Source organism: Pteropus vampyrus, unplaced genomic scaffold (genome assembly GCF_000151845.1).
Source record: "Pteropus vampyrus isolate Shadow unplaced genomic scaffold, Pvam_2.0 Scaffold404, whole genome shotgun sequence".
In the NCBI taxonomy this organism is placed as follows: domain Eukaryota; kingdom Metazoa; phylum Chordata; class Mammalia; order Chiroptera; family Pteropodidae; genus Pteropus; species Pteropus vampyrus.
Window position 1 is genome coordinate 265,915 of NW_011889185.1, and position 22,953 is coordinate 288,867.

General features: G+C 49.2%; 1 long non-coding RNA gene across 1 annotated transcript; it reads right to left on the reverse strand.

Moving 5' to 3' along the window:
• Window positions 1–11,144: 11,144 nt before the first annotated feature.
• Window positions 11,145–22,923, reverse strand: LOC111731848. The gene is made up of 3 exons (XR_002777350.1): window positions 22,540–22,923; window positions 12,169–12,257; window positions 11,145–11,283 (listed from the first exon to the last, which is right to left on the reverse strand). It is a non-coding gene; the product is annotated as an uncharacterized LOC111731848 (long non-coding RNA).
• Between the last annotated feature and the right edge of the window lie 30 nt (window positions 22,924–22,953).

Genomic DNA, 22,953 nt, shown 5'->3' on the forward strand with positions numbered 1-22,953 from the left:
ATTTTTTAAAATCATTGTAGTGATGGAGCTTACATTCTTGTGGGAGAAAAGGGCAGAAAACAAATAAGCAAAACATGCAGTGTGTTTTATGGTGGGAAGAGAGAAGGAGAAAAATCGGGCAGGGAAAGGAACGGGGAACATAGAGGCCAGGGATAGGGGGAAGGTTGTGGCTTTCAAAAAAGTGATCAGGGATGTATTTTCTGAGAAGCTGACACTTCAACAAAGATCCCAAGGAGGCAAGAGAGGGAGCCCTGTGGATAGTGGGGAAAGAGCAGGCCAAGGAACCGCCGGTGTGAAGCCTTGAGATGGGAATGGCCAGTGTATTCCAGGAACTGCAAAGAGGCCAGGGTGGCTGAAGTGGAGGAGGAGCAGGTTACAGGCCATGAGCTCAGAGGAGAGAGGGAGGCAGACACAAGATCAGTCAGGGCCTTCCTGACATCCTTGGCTTTCACTCAGACAACAGAGAAAGGTTCTGGAAGATTCTGTGCCAAAATGGACGAGATCTGATTCAGGTTTTACAGGCCCCCGCTGGCTGCTGTTTTCAGAGCATTCTGGAGAGGGGTAAAAGCAGAAGGGATGACACCAGTGAAGAGACTACACTTGCAATAATTCTCCATTTTCAGATACTGAGAACCACAAAAGTAGTAAATAAGATTTTAATAGGAATTGTTTTTAATTTCATCACCAGCATTCCACAAAACCCACCTTTTTCATTATTACCACTTCAAAGATGAAGGAAACAGAGAAGTAACTTACTCAAGTTACCCAGTTGGTAAGCACTTTGACCAAGAAAAATCTGGTCTAGATTTCCCATAAGGCTTAGCCATATTAAAACTCAAATTTACCTAACTTCCTCCTTCTACTGTTTCCTCCTTCCTTTGAGTAAAGCAAAAGTAGACAAAAAGCCCTGTTTTGTCCAGTGGTCTTTGGGCTGATGTCTGATTCCTCCTGGGATTTTTCATTCTTTTGGTCTTTTCCTTGGGAGGCAAAGTAGCATGAGCCAGGGCTGAGGAATGGGATAGGATGGGATGGGCTGAGCTAGGGCTCTGACACCCACCCTTGGGCAGGGCAGTTTCCAGAAGTACAACTCTAGGCTTTACCTCCTCCTGCCATAGGTTCCTTTCCCCTCCATGGCCCAGACAGTAGCCACTCCTTGGCGTCCCTAGCCTTTGGGCTTTTGTGTACAGGGCCATGGCTAAAGTTGCCAGGAACCCAGGAGCCAACCCCCGCCCAGGCTTTTGTTTTCAACCCAAGGCAAAGCAGTGAAAGAATTATATGGGATCAGCCGTTCCTAGAGCCTATTTTGTATATGGCTGGAGGTACACAGACCCATATTTTTTAATAATTGTGGTTATATATTTTGATGTACTAAGAAAAAGAGAACTGACACAGCCAACCCATGACTTCGTGAATATTATTGCTCAGAAGGAGGCTAAAGTATTTAGGGTTCTTTTTTTTTTTTTTTTTAAGAAAAAAGATGATTTAAATAAAAAGTTAATAATTTAATAATGACATAGATGGTACAAAATACAACAAATATCATGGAGGAATTATAGAATAATGCCATGGTGGGTTGCCACAGGTGGGGAGAAAATGAAAGGAAGGGCTTCCCCCATAATCTGAAAAGTTTTTAAAAATATCCTTTCAATATAATGGAATAACAAGCATACTATAGAACACTAGAAAAACAGACTACCGAAAATGTTAAAATAAAAATTTCACACTCTCACCTCCCAGATATGACCACCATTAACACCTAAGTGCACATCTGTCTTGGTTTTCTACGGCTATGTAGCAAATAACCACAAATTTAGCAGCTTAAAACACCATCCATTTATCTCATGCCACTTTTGCAGGTCAGAGGTCCAGGTGGACTTGGTTCTCTGCTCTGGGTCCTGCAATGGCAAAGTCCTGGTTTCAGCCAAACTGGGCTCTTATCTGAAGGGTCAGAGGGAGCATCCACTTCCAAGCTTGTTCAGATCATTGCCAGAATTCAGGTCCTTGTGGCTGTAGGACTGAAGTACCCATTCTCTAGTTCCCCATTCTCTGAGTCGTGCACATCTTCAAGCCAGGTACAGCACACCTAACCTTCTAATATTTTGAATCTCTCTGACTTCTCCTTCTGCCTTCCTCTTTTGCTACCAACCAGAGCAAATACTCTGCTTTTAAAGGACTTGAGTGATTAGGTTAGGTCCACCTGAATAATCCCTACTTTAAGGTCTATGATGCCATATCATATGACACAATCACAGGTGTAAAATATCACCTTCTCAAGTTCCAAGATGAGAGTATGGAATCTTGAGAGGCCATGTGTTTAGAATTCTGCCTACCACAATATCTTTCTGGATATTTCTCTGTACACATATATTTATAAATACATATTCGTATTGTAGGTCTAATAAGCAACCTGCTTTTTCCAATCAAGGATCTCTACATTTCCATTTCAGTAAATATTCATCTCATTGAATACCCAGAACATATTCAGATTTCCTCAGTAGACCCAGAAATGTCTTTACAAACCAAGATCCAGTTCGGGCCTGACATTGCATCTGGTTATATCACTGATGTCTTTTTCTGGCTAGCTAAGCCCTTTTTTTTAATGATCGGGATGTATTGAAGTAAGCAGGATAGTTGTTTTGCAAAAATGTACCACCTTCTAGATTTTTTAGGTGGCTTCCTTGTGATGTCATCTAGCTTGTTTCCTAGCCCCCGTATTTCCTCTAAATTGGAAGTTATACACTGGTATGGTAGCACATATTTAACACCTGGTTCTCTAGGGGAGAAAGCCCTGATCTAGGGTGTTGGCCAATTTCTGTGGTGTAAATACTACCTCCCTGGCCAATTTCAAGCTACCAGTGTGATACCCTGAATTCAGAGTCGGAAAGAGATGCACATTATCTGCCAACTCAAACCAGTTCCAGTACACACTGCCTGATGGATGGGATAAGGCTTTTCAAGGGGAGGAGGTGGAGGAGGCTATAAGGAGAAAGACTTGAAGAGTCTTCCCACTCTCATCCCTAAAAGACTGTGGAGGAGACGGAATAATATGTGCTCCAGGAGTGGAAGCGACTGGCAGCCTCTAGCCTACAAGAATGCCCAGGGCGAGGCGAGCCATGCAAACTGTGGTCGCAAGAGCCATGGCAAAGATCCCCATCATGAAGCCTGGCCAGGAAGCAAGCAAGCATAGCAGCTAAATCCCCCAGCACCCTGGCTCCTTGGGCAGGTCACCTCTACTGACTCTCAGACATCCCCAGCAGGACATAGTCTCAGCTGCCCACAGTAATAGCTTGTTTGATAACCATCCCTCTAGTGGTTTCCCTCCCTTCCCTTCCCTTCCCATCTTTGCCCTCCTCTACTGGGGCTTCCTGGGGCCACCTCCCAAATAAAGGACTGGCCCTCAGATCCTTGTGTCAGGCCTGCTTCTGGGACCCCAACTGAGACAGAAGGCTGCAGGGAATTAGAATCAGCATGAGGTTGTTTCAAGGTTTTACATTTTTTTTTACAAAGGGATGTATTCATTTATTATTAATGCAATTAAATAGCAATTTTAAATAATAAATTTTAAGAGGAAAAACTATGGCTAGGAGACCCAGAAGACTCACTGAGAGACCATAGCCTACCTCCCTATCTCCTTTCTCTGAGAACTCACTGTCCTCCTGCTCCCCACACCTCTCTCCACATACCCCAAGACACAACAACAGCAGGTGATAATTTTAAGAGGAGCTGACATTTGTTGAGCAGATACTGTGCAGAATGCTTTGTGTAGATTATCTGTTTTACATACTCAGAGCACACGTACTTATCTCCCCTTCCTCCCAAGCTCCCTTTAATATGATCGTGAAGGAACAAAAAAGGTATAAACCCACAATAAGGAGGGGGGGGCGGGTGTCAGTAGATGAGGGATTTCAACACATTTCTGGAAGACAGAGAGCAGAAGGAAGAGTGGTGACAGGTGACGCAGAGCAGAGTGAGCCACAGCTGGAATCTTCCCTGTAAAGGAGGCATGAGGAAGAGGCTCCAGACTGAGGCTGGGAGTGGAGGAGGTGGGGGTGGGGTCCCTAAGGGCAGGAGTGGGAAATGAGGCTGGAAACAGGATTGACTGAGAGTCTGCAGCCGGAACTGCTGGCCCCCACTCCACCATCCCTACTGCTGGAGGTAGGAGGGCCGGGAGCAAACTTCTTGGTTTCTTAGCATTGACACTGGAATTCCTGCCTGAACTTCCGAACAGCCACAACAACAAAAGTGGGGAAGATCCTTTTCTGAAGAAATGAAACACATTTTCGGAGGACAGCTGGAGCAGCTTATGTGTATATTAGTGCCTTGGAAGAAAGCCCCCATGATCCATCATTTGGGAGACCCCAGTTCCCCACTTGCTCCCCTAAAATGGAGCTCGTTCACCACCAATTCCCATCCTGCACACATTTATGGTCCAGGTTCCCTGGCTATGCAAGAAGAGACACCCTCCATGGTTGTTCATCTAAAGGAATCCTGAAACATCCAAGAGAAAGAAAAAGCACAATAAAATTGATTATGGAGAAAACAGAGATAATTTAGTAAACAGAGGAGAACTTTCAAAAGGGAGGAAGTTTTTATATGGTACCCTCAGAGAGACGTGAGAAGCTATCGCATCCATAAAGCAAGAAGGTGGCACTAACAATTAGAGAAAGTAAGAGCATTTGGAAATTAAAAATATGGGGACAGAGGGAAAGAAATCAACTGAAGGCCTGAAAGAAAAAATTCAAGAGACTCTTCTAGAACGTAGAGCATAATGAAAGAGACAGAAAACATAAGAGAAAAGATAAGAAACATGGAGGATTGGTCCAGGAGGTCCAAAAGGTGAAGAATAACAGGATTCTCAGAAAGAAGACCAGAGAGGGCAGAGGGAAAGAGCCTGCAAACATCCCAACCCCCGTAGCTTAGGACCACGCTGGAAGAGGCAGGCTCAGTAAGGCTGCATGTGACCTCACACTCTGTAAGCCAGGCTGCTTTATGTTTTGTATATTCTGTGTCCTCCCTTAATCTTTAGAGGTCTCAGCAGAGCCAAGAGGAGCCAAGTGGGAGAAGAGCATGTCTATGCAGGGGACCCAAGGGTAAAATGGAGAGGGTACAACATTGGAAACTAGCGTGGTGGTATCAGTGGACCTCAAATATCTGGGAAGCACAAGGTCAGAGCCGTTCACTTCTCATCCCACTAAGAGATTGTCTCTCCAGAGCTAGACCCTTAGAGGCCCGAGATTTTGTTTGAAAGAGGCATGAAGTGTTCTCTTAGTTTATCTTGAGGATGGGAAAGTCAACTTGTCAAAGACGTCTTCTTTCCAGAGGGCAGCACTAAGGTCAGTAGATGGGCCTGATGAGAGCTGATTGGGGCAGAAATTATAAAAGACCTCTCTTTTTGGATGCTTGACAAAGGAGTGAGCCTTCTGTCACTAGAGGCATTTGAGCAGAATCCAGATCAATGTATGTCAGGAAAACTGTAAAAGGAATGAGAACGTTAGAACACGCCAATTCATAGAAAGTAGAATAAAGGTCACCAGGGGATAGGTTGAGAGGGAATGAGGAGTTAGTGTTTAATGGGTAGAGTTTAATGGGAAGATGAAAATCGTCTGGAAATGGTGCTGATGTTATGCAACATTGTCAGCGTACTTAGTGCCACTGAACCCTATGCTTTAAAATGGTTAAAATGGTAAACTTTATGTTATATATATTTCACCACAATGTATAAAATCAAAAAAGCAAAAAGGGAATTAGAACCCATATACACTGCTAGTGGGACATAAAATGGTGCGACCACTGTGGAAAACAGTCTAGCAGTTTCTCAATAAAGTTAAACACAGAGTTATCATACAACCCAGCAATTCTTCTCCTAGGTATATACACAAGAGAAATGAAAACATATGTCCACGAATGTTCATAGCAGCATAATTCGGAGTAGCCAAAAGACTGAAACAACTCAAGTGTCCACCAACAGATGAAAGGACAAACAAAATGTGGTGCATCCATACAGTGGAGTATTACTCAGCAATAAAAAGAAATGAAGTACTGATATACTCTACAACATGGCTGAACCTTGGAAACATTATGCTGAGTCAAGGAAGCCAGACACAAAACACCACATATTGCATGATTCCATTTATATGAAGTATCCACAATAGGCAAATCTATGGAAACAGAAAGTAGATTAGTGGTTGAGGGTGGTTGGAGGGAAACGGAGTAACTGCTAATGGGTATGGAGTTTCTTTTGAAGATGATATAAGTGGTGATGGTCGCATTTCTCTCTGAATATACTAAAAACCATTGAATTGTATGGTACGTAAATTATATCTCAATAAAGCTGTTCATATATTTTTTAAAAAAGGAATAGAGGCTTCCAACGAAGGTGGGAGCTGGAGCCAGATGCGCGGCACACAAAACTATCTCTTTCCATTCCAAGGCCTGGAGACCTTCTAACGCCTCCCTCCTCAAGGTTTGGCCCTAGAGGGCTTTCTCAGCAGCCCCTAGACATGCTCCCCCATCATGGTGCCTTCTCGTGGCTAAGTCAGAAGCTTCGGGGAGCACTGAGAAGGCACCCCTTGCATCACACTATCAGCCTGGCCCCCTGGGTTGGTTTGTTTTTCCAGGGCATAAACGTATTTTATGGAGAAATAAAATGCACAATAATAAAAAGGGGGAGGGGAGTGTTTCTACAGGCTCACATTTTATCCAAAGGGGCGGTGATTTGGCATCCCTGGCTTGAATATGAAATTATTACACAAGAATTGACTCTCGGTGTCGCCGATGCTCCCTGGGATGATTGCTTCTATAACTTATGGAGACAGCTGAGCGTTTGTATTCAAGTGATCACATAAATTAATATCCATATGTGGAAATGGTGTGCTAGGAGCAGGCCCGGTTTAAGAATGCATTCCTTGTAATGATCCTTGCACCTAAAGAAAAATGCCCATTGCAGGCTCTGAGTGCAGGTCTGGAATACTCTAGTCATGGTTCATAAGGGTTTGAAGTAAAATATAGCATGCAGAATGTTCCCCATTTAAAGTAGCTAAGAACTGCATGCTGTGTTCAGCTGTGATGTTTATAAGAGGGAATGAAGGGAACTGCTTTTTTGAAAAAAAAATTTTAATAAATAAATCAAAAAGCATATGTCTTAAAATGTAATGTTTTCCTCCTCAGGGATGGGTTTAGCCCAAAATTCTAGTTATACGTGTGGCAGTAAAGGCCTCCCAGGCTTCCTGCTTGCCAAAAGCTTTTATTTTGCTATGTGACAGGAGACAAAATTATTTCTTTCTCCTTAAGAGATTGCCAACACCATGCCAAAGACTCGACAGGGGTGACGGCAGCATCAGCAGGAATTAATGATTGGCTTTGTGTGGGCAGGGGATAGGGAGGCAGACAACCCAGACCCTGCTCTTGGGTCACAGAGAGCATGGAACCGAGGCCACAAGCCACAACCAGGCAAGGCTGCCCCCACTGGGGCCGCAGGAACCACAGGGGCTCGGTGCCCCGCACAAGTTGGGTGCTCAAAAAACATTTGCTGAATGAAAATACAGAGGAAAAGGAGCCATGGCACGCAAAACTGCTTCCACCTTCACTGACTTACTCATTCACTCACTCATTCAGTAAATGTTTCTTGAGCTCTCATTGTGTGTTGGCAAAGCCCTAAACATCTGAGGCGAGATGTAAAGGAGTCAGCCAGCAGAGCTCTCTCACGTGGCACACATTTAATTCCATTCCATTCATTCTGGGGCTTTTCAACACTGGGTAGATATATAACCTTTTCAGGTGATGGATGACAAACGTGTGCTCAATAGAAAAGGATAGATATGGGCGGTCCCTGCAGATTCGGCCACATCCTCCCATCCTTCCCATCACAGGCTTTCTTCTATCTGAGTGGCAGCCGATCAGCCTTACAGAGGACTTGCTGAATTTAAAAATAAAATGTTTGAAGGCTTCTTTTCTATATTAAGAGCTGAACAAACATAGGATAGTACAACTTCTTCATTCCTACACACACACTCACACGCACACTAGCACCTCTTGATTCTCCTATACCCACCCCACACCCCCATCTCACAAACTCTCATTATGCCTTTTCGAGGAGGACAGTAGGCTTCTGAGAAACCTAGAGAAAGGCTCCTAAGGTTTCAATGGTACAGTGATGTGCTGGTAACTGTTCAACAACTGACTCTCGGGGGAGAGAGGTGAAGCCTGTTTGCAGCATTTGCCGATTTCTGTGGTGTAAATCCTCCCACCATGGCCAATTCCAAGCTACCAACTTGACATTACCACCTGTGGAGGTGGGAAAAGATGTGTCATCAGTTCTCATCCGCTGGCGAGCACTGGCTCCTGTGGCCACCTTCAGAAGTGAATCTAAAATGAAGGCATGGGGAAAAGCGAAGGGGATGTGGGAATATCTTCATCAGCTGCCAGAGAGGCCAGTTTCTTTCCCTTGCACCATACTGACTTTGAGATATGGGAATGCAGTTGCTACCCCCTAGAATCTGTTCCTATGAAAAGCAGTAAGAACCTGGAAATATTCCAGCAAAACTTCAGCTATTTCCCTCTAACCTAGAGAATCTTCCTAGCTTCTCTCTCTTCTGGCTTGCCAAGGACTCAAAGCGTAGACACCTGAGAGAAAAGATTCCACACTGCAGAGCTTAATTGTGATTTCTTTTAAAAGGTTATGCCTTCCCACAGTCCAATATTTCATAATAAGAAAATGGGAATCAAAATTCTTCCCCACTAAGGATGAACAGTGGAATGAGAGATGAAGAAATCATTGAAGGGGAAAAATTGATTTGCAATATCCGCAGCAGAGTCAGTGTCCTTCCCTGCACCTGGATGAGTCCTCCAGTTCTGCCAGAGATTGGATTTTTTCAGAGCAGTGTACAGTTTTACTATGCAAGCCATGAAGACACATGGCAGGCTGTGATACCAATTTCCAGCTCCTCCTCATTGAGAACCCAATAATAACCCCTACCTAGTCCTGCTTCCATCTAGATCTTCTTAGGTGGTCCCAAGCAGGTCAGTTGCATCCCTCTGGCTTCAGGCCTTTGTAGCTGGGCCCTCAGTCTTTACTTATTCACTGTATGCACTGCAGTAGACTATATCATTCCTCAGCAAATATTCACTCTCCTCTCCTCACTCCAGCCCCTCCAGGTAGCCCGTCTACGGAGGAGTACACTGATGTTGGCTTTGGCCACGTGACTCACTTTGCTCAATAGAATATAAGTAAATGTGATACAGAGGTTTGAAATATGCTTGCTTGGTTTGGTCTGGCCTCCTGCACTCCTGCCACCGTCCTGAGAATATGCCTCCAGGCAGATGCTGCTGCTTCAACTTGGGACCCTGGAATGAGAGATGCATGGAGCTGACCTAAATCCAACCCCTAGCCTGGAGTGGAGAAGCCACAACCAGTTGTGGGTGAGAAATAAGTGTTTGTGGTAAGCCACTGGGATTTGGGGTCATTTGTTATGCAGCTGGGTTATAGCAATAGTCATTACATCCACTCCAGGTTATGTTTCAATAGAGAGCCTTTATCAACTTGTTTCTACAGAAGACTTGGCTTCCCACCAATAACGTGTCAAAGACCTTCTTGCAAATCAACTTTCAAGTACTTTAGTACCAGAAGGATGCATGGATACTTTTGGCTACCCGTGATTCCACACATATGACTTCCTGAACTAGAAATGGAGTTTGCTTTATTCTTTTTCTCCCACAATGAATCATTTGCGAAGTACCCACCATATACCAGACACTGTGTCAAGTACATGGAACCCATAATCAATAAGGCTACTTAGGAAAGCAGGTATATAAAAAGTTAACATTTTGAAGCCTAATCGAATGATACAGATAAAGAGTTCTGGGAATTCAAGAAGAAAAGAATGATCACTTTGAAGTTTGGAGTGAGGAGCAGCGGGAATCAAGAAAGGTTTCACAGAAAAGGAAGAAACCAGGATCAATCTTAAAGGAAGAGCTGGTCTTAGAGGCAGGCTGGGGCCCAACCTTCCAGGCAGGCAACAATGAGTCCAAGAGTGCTCAGATAAGGTGTGAGGGACAATGCCCAGAACAGATCAGTTAGAGGGAACATCAAACTGAGTCAGCTCACATAGGCTTTCAAGGTCAAAAGACAGGATTGTCACTCTACCTGATGTGAAGGCTTACTATATAGCGACAGTAATCAAGACAGTGTGGTACTACTGATGGAAGGACAGATGCAATCATCGATGGGAAAAAAAATACAGAATCCAAAAATAGATCCACACTTTTATTATGCGAGAATTGTCTTTATTCTTATGTTGAAACATTGTATTTTGTCCTTGTCATTTTCTGTTAAGTCCACCTTACCTTCTTGTAGATGTTATAAATATGCTTCTATTTTCTTCCAGTTTTTTTGTTGTTGTTTAGATTTTTGCTTTGTTTCTATGTTTAATTATAACCTATACAGATTTGGGAGGGTGGGGGCAGGGTCTTGTGTGAGATACAAATCCAAGTTAGTTCTCTATATCAATAAATTGTATTAATGGCATTTATTAAATTATTATTCCTTTAGCTGTTATTTGGTTATTTTGATTTGTAATGGATTAAGTTCTCATACTGTTTTAATTCTCTTTCTAGAATCTTTTCTAGTCAGTCGATCAGTTCTTTGTCTTAGAAACAATTACAAAGGATCTTGGTTATCACAGAAGCATATTCAACTCTTGACATTTGTAGGGAATAAAAAAAGACTCAGAATTCTGTTTTGTAGGTAAGAAGAACCATTAGAATTTTCAAGCATAACAAAGCAGTCTTCCTATATTTTGGGTTAATCGTGGAGCAGACCTGAAGTCAGAAGACCAGGTGACAGTCTGAAATGATAAGGCCTAAACACAGGTAGAGACAACAGAAAAAGACACAAAGCTACATTTATAAAATCAGAATGTTAGTTATAAAAATCTTCTAAAGCATGTATTCATGAATATTCATTCTACAAATGAAGTAGCAGAGTCCAGGGAGGTAAAGTCACTTTCCTGGGACCACACAGTGAGTTCAAGGAAAGCTGGAAATGGAGCCCAGCTGTATCAATTAAGACTACTACAAGTAACAGAAATCTTGACAAACACTGGCTTAAGTAAGGGATTTATTTTTCTCTTATAAGAAGTCCAGATGAACATACAGAATCCAGGGCTTGTGCATCTGCTCCAGTTACCAAAGACCCAGACAGTTTCTTTCTCTCTGCTCTGCTGTCCACTGCATGCGGCTTTCACCCTCATGGTCCCAAGATGGCTGCTGCACTTCCAGGCACAGCATCTGTGTTCCAGGCAGGAAGAAAGCAGAGGATTAAAAGTCTTCTCTGTTCAAGGTTGTGCCCTATTTGGGAGTCACATGGCCAGTACTAGCGCTAAAGGAGTCTGGCAATTTGAGAATTTCACTATCTAGCCTCTATGATAGAAAACGAGAAAGTAAAAGGGAATTGGAATGGGTGCGAGACTAACTGGAGTATTTGCCTGACACCAGGTCTCTTATCTCCTGGTCCAAGGCTCTTGGTATTTAATACTGTGACAGGGCTGGCTGTGCTGGGTAGGGAGGAGAGGGGGCTACAAATGTTTATCTAGGCCAGAGCCAAAGAAGACGACCACCTCTTTCTCAGATATTGATAAGGCTCCTGAAAGAGTCGGGGCTAAGAACTACTCAAAAGAAGGGAGACAAAGTATCAACGTCTGATAGACAAGGGGAAGGAAGCGATGTACTTCATGCCACAACAACAATTACCAGGAACTTATTACTGCCTGCTATGCACTGTCTCCAGACCCAGGCCTGGGAAGTGTCTTTAAAGTAGAATATAGAAAATCAGATTAAGGGAATGGATGGGAGTCAAGAAAATGTCCTTGGAATGAGGGCAAGAAAACAAAACAGAAAACCAAAAGAAAGGAAGTTAATCTTGGGAGGACAGCTTAGGAAAGGGTTTGAAAGTAAAGCGTGAAATCCTGGACAGGCTCCACCAGAAATGAAAGCAAACATTCTCCCCTGGCACCAACCAGGATGAAGATGTCCCAGCACACTAGGTTCACTTCTGGGTGGATCTTTTGGAAAGATGTAAAGAAGCCAGAAAAAGAAAATTAAATAATGACAAAGCTCCTTGGGCCAAACACCATGGTAGAAAGGTAGATCTGAGTTCCCATTCTACTTTTATACCTGCTGGATTTAACTTCTCTCAGCCTCTTTGGAGGTAGTGACTTCTATGTTGGTAAATCAAGACTCTTTCAACTTCAAGTGACAGAAACCTAGGTCAAAGTGATTTAAGCAAAGAAAGGGAATTTATTGGCACGCATAACGGATATCCTGGGGCAGGCCTGGCATCAGGTTCAACGGGATCCAGGAGCTCAAACAATGGGGACTGTTACCTAGCTCTGCTCTGTCTTCGTTGGCTCCATTCTCAGGTTGCCTGCCAGCCCAGGTTTATAGCCTATCTTTTTGGTAACTCCAGTAGAAAGCACGATTCTCTTTTCCACTTGAAATAGCAAGTTCTGAAATTGTCTCTCTGGGACCCAATCTGGGACCAATCGCCATGGCTAAAGTGGGCTGAGAGGGCAGATTCAAATGCTCCATTCATTCTACTTCTGCAGCCAGGAGATAAAGTCAGTCCCCTCCCACAAAGCAATTGGACTGAACTTCAGAGAGGAGTGGTTCCCCCAAAATCTGGATTCTGAATCTAGAAAGAGGACCAAATGTTGGCTAGGAAAAGCTAAAATTGTCTACCACAGTGTTCTGAGGAGTTCAAAAAAAAAGCCATAAACACCAAAACCTCCCAGTCAATCAAAAACTGCCTTTTCCCTGTATCCACTCTTGAGAGTTAGAACCCTAGCTTCTTCTAGCCCTGTCAAAGAAATTGCCAGAATCTGAGCTAAAAAGTCTCTTTAAAATCATCTCCCCCCACACCAGGTCGCAGAGAGGGAAAGAGGCCTGCCTAAGCATGTAGGGCTAGATCAGCTGCAGAAGGGAACTAAAAAAGACCTACAAAAATTCAGCCCAGCATTCTTTTACTTCTTCCTGCAGCATCTCTAGGACTGGTATATGATGGACTAAATGAACCCTGGGGAATGTCACTAGAAATGGGAACAGGTCTGGCCAGCCTACGGTGATAGCTCAATGAAAATTTTCTTTTGGGGGTAAAAATCCTCTTTGACTAAAAGAGGCCAAGGTGCATAAAAGGCTAGAATATCTGTGGCCCTCAGGCCTGGATCAGGGACAGTGTACTTAGGGACAGAGGTGGGAGCAAGGCACTTTTCCATGATAAGCTGATTTGGGCAGCAGAGGGCAGGTCCAGGGCAGAAGGACCCCATAGGGACATCACACAGCAGACACCAAAAAAAAAAAAAAAAAAAAAAGGTGCCTGAAAGAGTTCCAAGAAACCACACACCTTTCTGATTCTAATAGCCAGGTGTCTTATCAGCAGAACCTCAAAGGCCTACCACTCTGACCTGCTCCCCACAGTAAGATACGCTTCCCCTGGCTCCCCAAGGAGGGCAGGTGTCCCCTTCATGTTTCCACCAAAAGGGAAAATATGGCCCCCTCACCTGGTTTCCCTTTGATCTTTCCCTTCCCTGTCAACATCCCGGTCTGGCGGTACCATTTCTCAGAAACTTGGGGACATACTTAGTAAGTTTATCTGGGCAATATAGCCAGGTCAGGGAGGAAAGTTTTCAGAGAAATATGTTGCAATGCTCTTTATGATAGGCTGCCTTTTTCTCTCCTTATCTTTTTTTACAGGACTCAAGTGGGAACACCAAATGACCTAAGGAATTTGAAAGGATTATCATGATTACTTACACAAGAGTTTTCTGAAACTCCCAGCCAAGCAGGAGAAAGAAACCTCTAAAGTTATACCCTTTCAGGGACTAGTTAGATAAGTGTGGGGCCTAAGCAAACAGACAAACCAGAAACAACATTTCTCCCATTAACTCTTTCAAGTCCTAGAAAACACACTGGAGGCTTTCCAATGTCCCGCAGGGCCCTGATACTCTATAATTTACCGAGACATGCCCTCATTCCTTAAATGAAAGTTCATGAACCAATCCTCTCTTCATCTGCTTTTACTCTTCCCAGGTCCCCCAAAGCACTACAGGTCCCGCTGTGCCAGGTCATCCCCCAGGTGAAAAGTAGTATCTTATGGAGGGAAGACCCCATTCCTGGAGGGGCCAGCAGGGAGCTCTGTATTGGGTCCTAGGAGCAACCATCCTTGCCTTGCCCCTTTCTCAGCTGCCACAGGGCTGGGCAGAGGCTGTCCAAGAGGCCTCAGATCTGGTGGCCATGAGGGGCCTCCCACATGCCAATCACCCTGGCAGCAGAACCAGATGTAAAGCTTGGCCTGGTGGCCATCCTTCACCGCCTCCCAAGATGGTATCACACGCCCCATCTGGGTCAGAGGAGCACTTGAGAAGGAGCCTCAAGCCAGATATAACGTCAGGGCTTTTGATGGAAAAAGAAAACCGCAGAAGACAGATCTCCCTAGCTCTGTAGATATCAGCAGGGATCAGCAGTAATGAGGTGGCTGCTGGCCTGTGCCCAGGCATGCTGGCACTGTGCAGGGAACCCCAATGTCAGAGCATAAAGGCAGGAGTCTCTGCTTTCAATTTCCCCTAAAATTTGCAAAAAGGAAAAGAAAAAAAATCCCATAAAGAGTGAACTGAATCTGTGTAAACCCGAGGGTTCAGGATGCAGAGTCCAGGCCTGTCCAGGTCTAGGGGACCCTGGCTGCTTCACAGGATGGGTCTTATGTCGATGAGGGTAAAGCCAATACTTGTAGCTTAAGCAAAGAAGGGAAATAGGTAAAAAAAAAAAAATCACTTAAAAAAAGAAGGTGCCATTGAATTCTGGAAACAACCCCTACAACGCAGGAATGCACAAGGACAGGAGGCAGCAGTTAGTTTCCCAGAAATTGGCAAGACCCTTGCCAATCCTGGACCCCGGAAAGAACTCTGTAGGCTTCCTGTGAATGGACCCACCCGGAGTAGGCCTTCGGCCACCACAGAAGGCCTCGGGCCTCAAGTCCCACACCCGAGTCCCCCGGACTCTCCCCAGTCCCTTGCGCCTTTTCCAGTCCTCCGGGCGAGGGGGGTCAATGTCGTTCAAGTAATTTCTCTGCGAACACAAGATGGCAGCCTTAAATAAATGCAACCCTGCGCAGCTTTTAATCTTACACATCATTAAATTTCTAATTTACACATTATGTTTTCGTGGGCCAACCCATAACTCATTAGTGTTGAACTCACGAGGTATAAAGACCAACGCACCACGGGCGCCGAGACACCCGTCACCAGCCTGAGTTAACAGTTCCTGCCGCGGGGGCAGGGAGAAAGACGCGAGAGGGGCGCAGGGGCGCCCGTGGGGCGGAGGCTAGGACGTGGGCAAGCTTGGGAGCCAGGCCCCGCGCCCGAAGCTGCGCTTGCAGCACCACGGCCGAGAAAGTGCCTGGCCGGCTCTATCCTTCCACACGCACACACCCCCGCACATTCACACACCCAGATGGCCGCACGAGGCTCGCTCAGGCCTCCTTGGCAGACATCTTCCTTGGGAGGATTTCGAGTGAGCCGTGAAAGCCAGGAACTACACGGGTTACAAACTCTGGAATCCCTGGCGGGCCCAGGCCCCCTTCCCCACCTCTAATCCGGTCCCCTCGGTTTGGCGCGGAGCCAGGAACCTACCAAAGGACAAAGAACACCCATCGATGGCGCAAGAGAGGGAGGTGGCGCAGGGACCGTCCTAAGTCCTGTCTCCCTTCTGACCGGGGGACCCTTGCCAAACTGGGGTGGCCCAAAACGACCCAAAGCGCGCGGGCTTCAGGGCCCGCCCGTGCCGAGTAAACGGCCTCATAGGCCACCCGCCACCCGAGGCTGGCCGCTCTCCAGGGAAGGACATCACGCAAGCGCAGCTGAAAGCCCCAAGCACTGGCTAGGGTGCACCCCATGAGAGAGGCAGGTGTCTGGAAGGGCCTGGGGGCCAAAGGAAGTGGTCTGCGCTCCGGCAAAGGCCCCAGGCGGCGAGGTCTGGGACTGGCCTCGCCCAGCGCTCAACCCGCCAGGCCCTCGAGGTGCTCCGCGCTTTTCCAGCCAAAACCAGCTCTGCGCCGGCAGCAGAGTAGGAGGGAAGAGGCCGGGCGCGCGCCCCGCCCTCGCCGCCCGCGGTCACAGGGGCAATTACACTCCTCGCTGCAGACGGTTACCAGCTCGCCCGCGCATCCCTCTCTCCGCTCCCCTCTCCTCCCCTCCCCTCCTCGACTGAACTGCTGGCTCCATCTTAGTAAGTGCACCCGGGAATCGCGGCGGAGGCCAACTGCCTCTGGGGACCTCCTGAGCCTTCTCGCACGCTGCGCCCCCCCCCCCTCACCCCCACCCCCACCACCAGGTTGCGGGGGCGAGCCCTCCACAACTCGCAACGCGTCTCACGCGCGCCACAGCCCTGGAAGCGGCTGTTGTGGCCCCGAAGGGGTGACAGGACTCTTCTCCAAGTGCTGCAAGACCCCTACAGCTGCGCTTTGCATCGCAACTCTGCCCCCAGCCAATGCAGCCACCCTAGCACCTCATTTCAAGGCGCGCCTCGGTTTCCCAGGTCTCTTCCCACGTCCCACTGGTGCGCTTTCTAATTCCCTTACTTGACGCCTAGACCACCTGCCTGAAACCTCCGAGGCCTTTGCGCTGCCAGGTGTCCTCTGCTGCACACAAACCGTCCCCTTCCTGGCCCCTGCGGTTTATGCTATCCCAGAAGGTGTCTTTGAAGCTGTGGATGAAAACTCTGGTTTAGGATTAAGGGCTTTATTTCCAACTAACTGCGTGATTTGAGCCAAGTTTCTTAACCTGTTTCCTTATCTGCAAAATGGGAGAAATGAGGCCCATATAAATGCGTTGCTGCGAGGTTTAAAGATGACACATGTATATGTAAACTGCTTGGCACCAAGTCCTGCGAGTTAGCATCACCATTACCACATGGCCAGAACTGTGGCGGTATTGAAAGTGAGGTGGCCTTTTTCCGAGCAGCGCCCGCGGAGTCCAAGGCCACATTTCACAAATCGAGGTGAGCCCAAGCCACCGGCTAGGCCTGAAGGGAGAAAATAGGAGTCGAGGGCCAGCCAAGCGAGCGAATCACTCAGCCTTCCGCCTTTTGCAAATGAAAAGAGGTCTTTATCCGGCTTCCGCCATTCCTGCGCCAGGTCTGCAATGCCTAAGGCTGAAACCTGGCGCGGCGGTAAATTTAGCCTGAAGGCAGCGCCTCCTAAGGGGCGGGGATGTCTCCTTGGAGGAAGGAAAGGGAACTCAGTAAGAAAATGGAGTTGCCTCTAGGAAGAAGAATCTGGGAGAGGAAACATTCAGGGCCGCTGGCGGACCACGGACAAAAAGAAATCGGACGCAAAAGACAAAATAAAGGGGGCTCCCCAGAAATTGGGCCACCGTGGGAGCCGCGAGACGGACTTCCCATCTGGGAAGAGCTGCCTACGGGTAATTGGGTTTGCTCGAGTTGCCTCTATAATTAATAAGTGATTTGACTTGGAGATTGGAAATAGTCGTTGAAAGGAAGCCGCTGGTGTAGGGGTGCGCGGGCCGCGAGCCTCCCTCAGAAATCCAGTGACCGCGGAGGAGGACGGTTTAAGGAACACGAGGAATGTGATAATATTGGCATCTAACCTTATAGTGTTTGAGTAATTCGTTGCTTAGCTACTTTGGATAGGCCATTATTTTGCAAACTGGAAACATTTGCAAGTGGTGATATTTTGCTCCTGCCTGACGCAGGGGCTGCAAACCTACCCCTGCTCTGCTGAACTCTTCGAAATATATATGCATAAATTGTTCCTAATGAGACCATCTGTTTTTTATGGCCCCTCTGGAAGCAGGAGGAACCCGAAGACTGCTCTGTCTTGCAGAAATCTGTGGCCAGACAGGCCAGGGAAATAAATAGGGAAGATTAGAAGGGTGTGCGTGATTTAACAGTATGCAGACAGGGGGTTCGGTGGTCGAAATGTGTGCATGGGTTCCCAGGGGTGCGGGTTATTGAGGGTGCCTCTGGGCTGCTTGAGGAATGAGGGTTCCAGCCAGTGGGCCTCCTAGGAGGCCCTGGGACTATGCAGGGTTTCACAGCACACATGAACCTCGCTTTTCCATGCCTGGAACATAACCAGAGCCACCCCCACGAAACCACATGCCTGCCGCTGCTCGCGGAGCCCAGACATGTACCGGCGGTGGTTGCCCCCCAGCGTCACCCACTAACCGGGGTCTCCCCCTGCTGCGGAGGTGAAGGGAGCCGGGCCTGGAGCACATAGCTTGAAAACGCAATTCACCCGACCCCCGGCGGGAGTGCTGCGCTCACCCGGGGCCTATCCCAGAGGCTGAGCTTTCTGCCTGACGCTCGTCTGGCAGGCCCAGCGTCGCGTCCTGAGCCCGCACTGAGGGTGGCAGGGCAAACACTTTTCACATTACCCGGAGGCTGTTAATTGGGGCAGTGCAAAAGACGCCGAGCCTACTCCTTTGTGGCGGGGGGCGGGGGTGAGGAGTGGGCAGTGGGGGCCGCTTAATAATAGAGGGGCTGCCCTGGGGAGCCTCAGATATCGGTAACCCCCATGATTAATTCATAACTCTCCACTGCGCCTGGCACCGTCTCGAGTCTTTAATCGGTTCTGAATGTCAGCGAGGCTTCCCCGACAGGCTGAGCGCAGCCTTTTGAATGTGTTGAAAGTCGCTGCGCGCACACCAGGAGACAAAGTTGCCATCTGCTCCGGGGACCACGGCAACTGGGCGCTGGGAGGGGCTTTCCTCCCGCGGCCGCGGCTGTCCCGGGCGGCCTCCACTTCTCGGCTGGCCCCAGTCTTGCCCCAAAGCCAACAATGTACCCCACGATCTCCCAGCCCCCCACCCAGGGCGCACGCCTGCTGGAACCTCCCTCTCGCTGAGAAGCCGAGCGCGGCGCCGGGGCGCACGGGGAGCCTGGCGGTCACCCAGACCCAGGCCTATGCTAATGAGATTATGAACCGGGGTTGTTTGTGTGCGCGAACATGGAAGGGGGCCAGATAAAGTGTGGAGAAGGGGATGACTTAGAGGGGGGAGGGGGAAGCCCTGGGAGAACAAAGCCCCAGGCCCTCGGCCTCCAGAGTCGCAGAAGTGACCGCCACTGGCTCGTGCACAGGCGGAAGCGGGGGGAGGGAGAGAGGCCGGGCCTAAAGCGCCCTCGCGGATTTAGACAACGCAGAGAAAACACAGGGGATGGGGAAAGGCTGAACCTGAATCTCTACATTTGGTTCGTAGGCTATTTTTTAAAGAAATGGCTCTCAGGGAAGTGGGGAGGGGCATCGTGCCCCGGAGAGGTAGGCGGAAGAAACCCTGTCCCCCTTTCCCCAACCAGCAGAGGGTGTGCTGTGACCAATCTCCCCACTGCGGACCAGTAGGGGGGCAGAGCCGCTGGGGACGGACTGCTGGCCCGAGCTGGCCCTGTGTCTGGCGGCTGCGAGCCTGTGCTTCCTCGCTCCCTGGCTCTGCGCGTCGCCTCTCGCCGCAGCGCCTCGCCTCCCAACTGTAATTCCACCCTCCCGCTGGCGCTGGGGCTGCGGAACCGTTTGAGGGAGTTGGAACGGCATCAGATGAGCACACCGGGAGGTGAGATCGGGTAGGAAATAGCCGAAACTTTTGAGTGGTGTGCCGCTGCCCCCCACACACGTATAATTTCCCCTCCTTCCCAGCCGCCACCTCCCCCATCCTTTCAATTCTTCCAGGTTTGCAGCCCAGTCCTGTCATATGGTTTTGTTTCTATGCTGCTGCTTTTTTTCAGACACGAAAATTGAACACGTGGAGAATTAGCCCGGCTGGAGAAGCGTGCTGGGTGCAGATTCAAACAATGGTTTCCAACAGCGAAGCTCAGGCAACACCTCCCCTACCTCACCCCCAAATGGCAGCAGCACACTCCATCACAACCTACCCCTCCCTCAGAGCCTGGGAAGAGACCAGCGTGGGCTGCACTTTCCGCAGTCTTTTCCCGAGTCACACATCCCTACGTGGGCCCCGGACTGCTGGCTCTGAGATCATTGTGCCTGAGGTCTTTGGGGACTTACAGTAATGGGCCTGCTATTTTTCTCTGGGAAGGTGCTGTCTCAAAGAGCCACCTCAAGTATTAATGTTTAAAACCCGGCCCAGGCTCCAGGTCTCCATCCTTTGGCAATTGTGCCCTTATTCCCTTCTTAGGTCGTACTTTCTTAAGCAGCTTGGAGCACTCCCCACCCCCATCTGATGAGCCAGTCTCCAGGTGGCTGGGCCTCTTAAGAACAGCGTCCTTTAGGATTGTCTTTTCCAGAGGCCCCATCCTCCACAGCAATCCCAAACTGTGACGGCTAGGCCCCCAGCCTCTGAGGCCCCCCGGACTTCACTACACTGGCAGGAGCCGCAGCCCCCACAGGCAGTTTCTCTCATGCAGAGCCGCTTGTGCATCTCAACCGGGCGCGTACACGCGGCACAGAAGCTCCCAGCCTCCCGGAGCTGGTTTCCTCTTACAGGCTCCCGTCAGAGCTGCCGAGACTGTGGCAACGCCTGCGGCTCCCTGTGCAGCCCTGGGTCTCCCTGCAGCGCTGTGAGCTGTGAATCGGCCTTCTCTTCCTTTCCTGCAAAGGTCAAGCCAGCTCCCTCTCTCACAGGGCCACAGTTCCTTTCCTGCCTGCTGAGCTCATACACTGCAGCTTGGATATGGAGATGGGGTGGGCATCCGTGCAGGGAGTGGTCACCCCCAGGCCAGGGGGCAGGGACGAAGGGTGTGGGATTCAGGAAGGGAAACACTGCAGACAAACCCCAGAAAGCAGTTCAGAATTTGCAGCCAGAGACTCAAGGGAGGGAGAGAAAAACAGGCAAAGGCTGTTAGGCCTTGACTCTTGAAAAGGAAGCCTTTCTCCCCCAGGGGCTGCCCTAGGGGAAGGCCTGGAGAAGGGGCCCTGATGCTTGCACTGTGTCCTGTGCAGTTCCTAGGGCATGAGCACCTCTGGTGAAGCTGCGCTTCATTCCAAACAAGAGTCAGAAACAAGCAAATGGGCTAAGACTTAGAATTTAGTGACCATGGGAGATCGAGTCAGCTGCCATCCCCAAACGAGGGACCCCGAGAGGCCTTTCTGCCCCCACCCCACCCAGAGGGGCTACTGAGCTCTGTAAGCAGCAGTGAGGATGACCGCAACTTCTTGGGGTGGAGAAAAATGAGAGGAAACACCATTAAACTTGCTTCCTCTAAAAAGTGAGCGCTACCTTGAGTTTTCTCTGAACTGTACCTAAAAAGTCAGGAGAGAGAACTCATTAATTTTTGTTTGGTTTAACATTGCCAGCTTCAAATCAACCTTAGGCCCCCCCGAAGGTTTTGTAAAATATTTAATCTAGCTCAGACAATTTCCTGCAGTCCCTAACTGGACCACCCCACTTACTGAGCCGCTGCCAAAAAGCAAGTTTGACTGCAGGCTGGCCACCAGAGGCCTTCCAGCTGCCTGGCTGGCCTGTACCCTCCACTCAGGAGTCAGGACAAGCTCCTTTACAGAATCCAGAGAGACCAGGGCCTGGGTCACCCCAAAGTCTCCAAACTGGTGCAGAAGTCCAGGAAATGGAGTTTAAGATGTTTTTCTCATTAAGCTGGTGTTATCTTGGGACCCTCACCCTCCTTGAAGTCTCACCTTTCTCTGGGTACCATGTACTTCGACGAGCGCACACTGTTGGAGGGAATGACCCCTGTGTGCCCCTCCAAGTGCCTTCCACGTCCACCCATTCAGTTTTTTTCCCACATCATCTCACTAGGGAACATAGCAAGCGGTAGTGGGATCCTTCGACTGCGCTGAGCCTTAGCCCCTTCCAAACGTGAGGCTCACAGGGAGAACTCCTGCTCTGCCCAGTTTCCATACCCGCCTCCAGAATAACGAGCCGAAAACATGTGTACTGTAAATAAAGCCTGTCTAAATAAAGCACTCGGGTAAAGGCTGCCGAGAAAACACTCGGCAGCGCTCTGCGCTCAGAGCGTGAGTCAGCTTCCCAGCTCCCGGGAAACAATGAGGACCTTGCCAAGGGTCCCCTTCTGTCAACACCTGATGGCCCCCAGGCCCATTTAGGTGGTGAAGGCTCTTGGCCATAGGGACCTTCGGCCTCTAGGTTCGAAGGGGGAGGGGCGCTCTCGGCGGCCGGAGATTGGGGTCCCGCCTCAGGATTAGCTCCGACAAGAATCCCTCTACCCGCGGCCTCGGCGGAGGAGTTGAGGGTTAAACAAACATGGGGCAGGGGAGTGAGCTTAGGGCGCAGCGGGGCGGAGGCAGGAGGAAAGGGGACGCTGGGGACGCTCGCTACGGAGCCTCCCGGAGGGAAGACGCCTCCTCCTGGTTCCCAAGCCAGACTCTCGCCCACACGGCTGGCCGCCTCTCCTCCGCGGCCTCCCGAGTCTCAGCGGAAACGAACGTAGCTGCTGCCAGTCACCCCACTCCTTTTACAGTCCCCAAGGGCCCCTCCACGTCCACTAGTCTCCCCCCTCCCCCCCACGCCGAGTGACACGGCGCGCCCCATTGATGAAGAACAGTACTGGGACTTGTGCTGGCCTCCAAGTTACGTCTTCTATCGCGTCCTCCGAGCTTCCTTGCGGAGCTGCGCACTCCCCAGTAGGGTTTTGACTGGACCGGTGGCCTCTGCTCTGGCGTGGGCCAGTGGTTTCCCCGCGCCCGGTGACCTTGAAGGTCAGTGATCCACCCGGCAGGCCCGCGGTTTCCGGAGTCGCGCGGCCAGCCCTTCCTCCCCGCCTCTCCGGCCAAGGCCGCCCCCGACTGCCTCCTCTTGTCGCGCTCCGGGCGGGGGCGCCAAGGTGCAAGCAACCGAGGGTTTCACCCACGCCCTGCGGACACGTGCCCCGCCGGGGCCGGTGTCGGTGCCCCAGCAGCCTGAAATTGCCAAATCTTCGCTGAGCAGGGTTGGGGGCGAGGCCTTAAGAACTGGGTTTGAG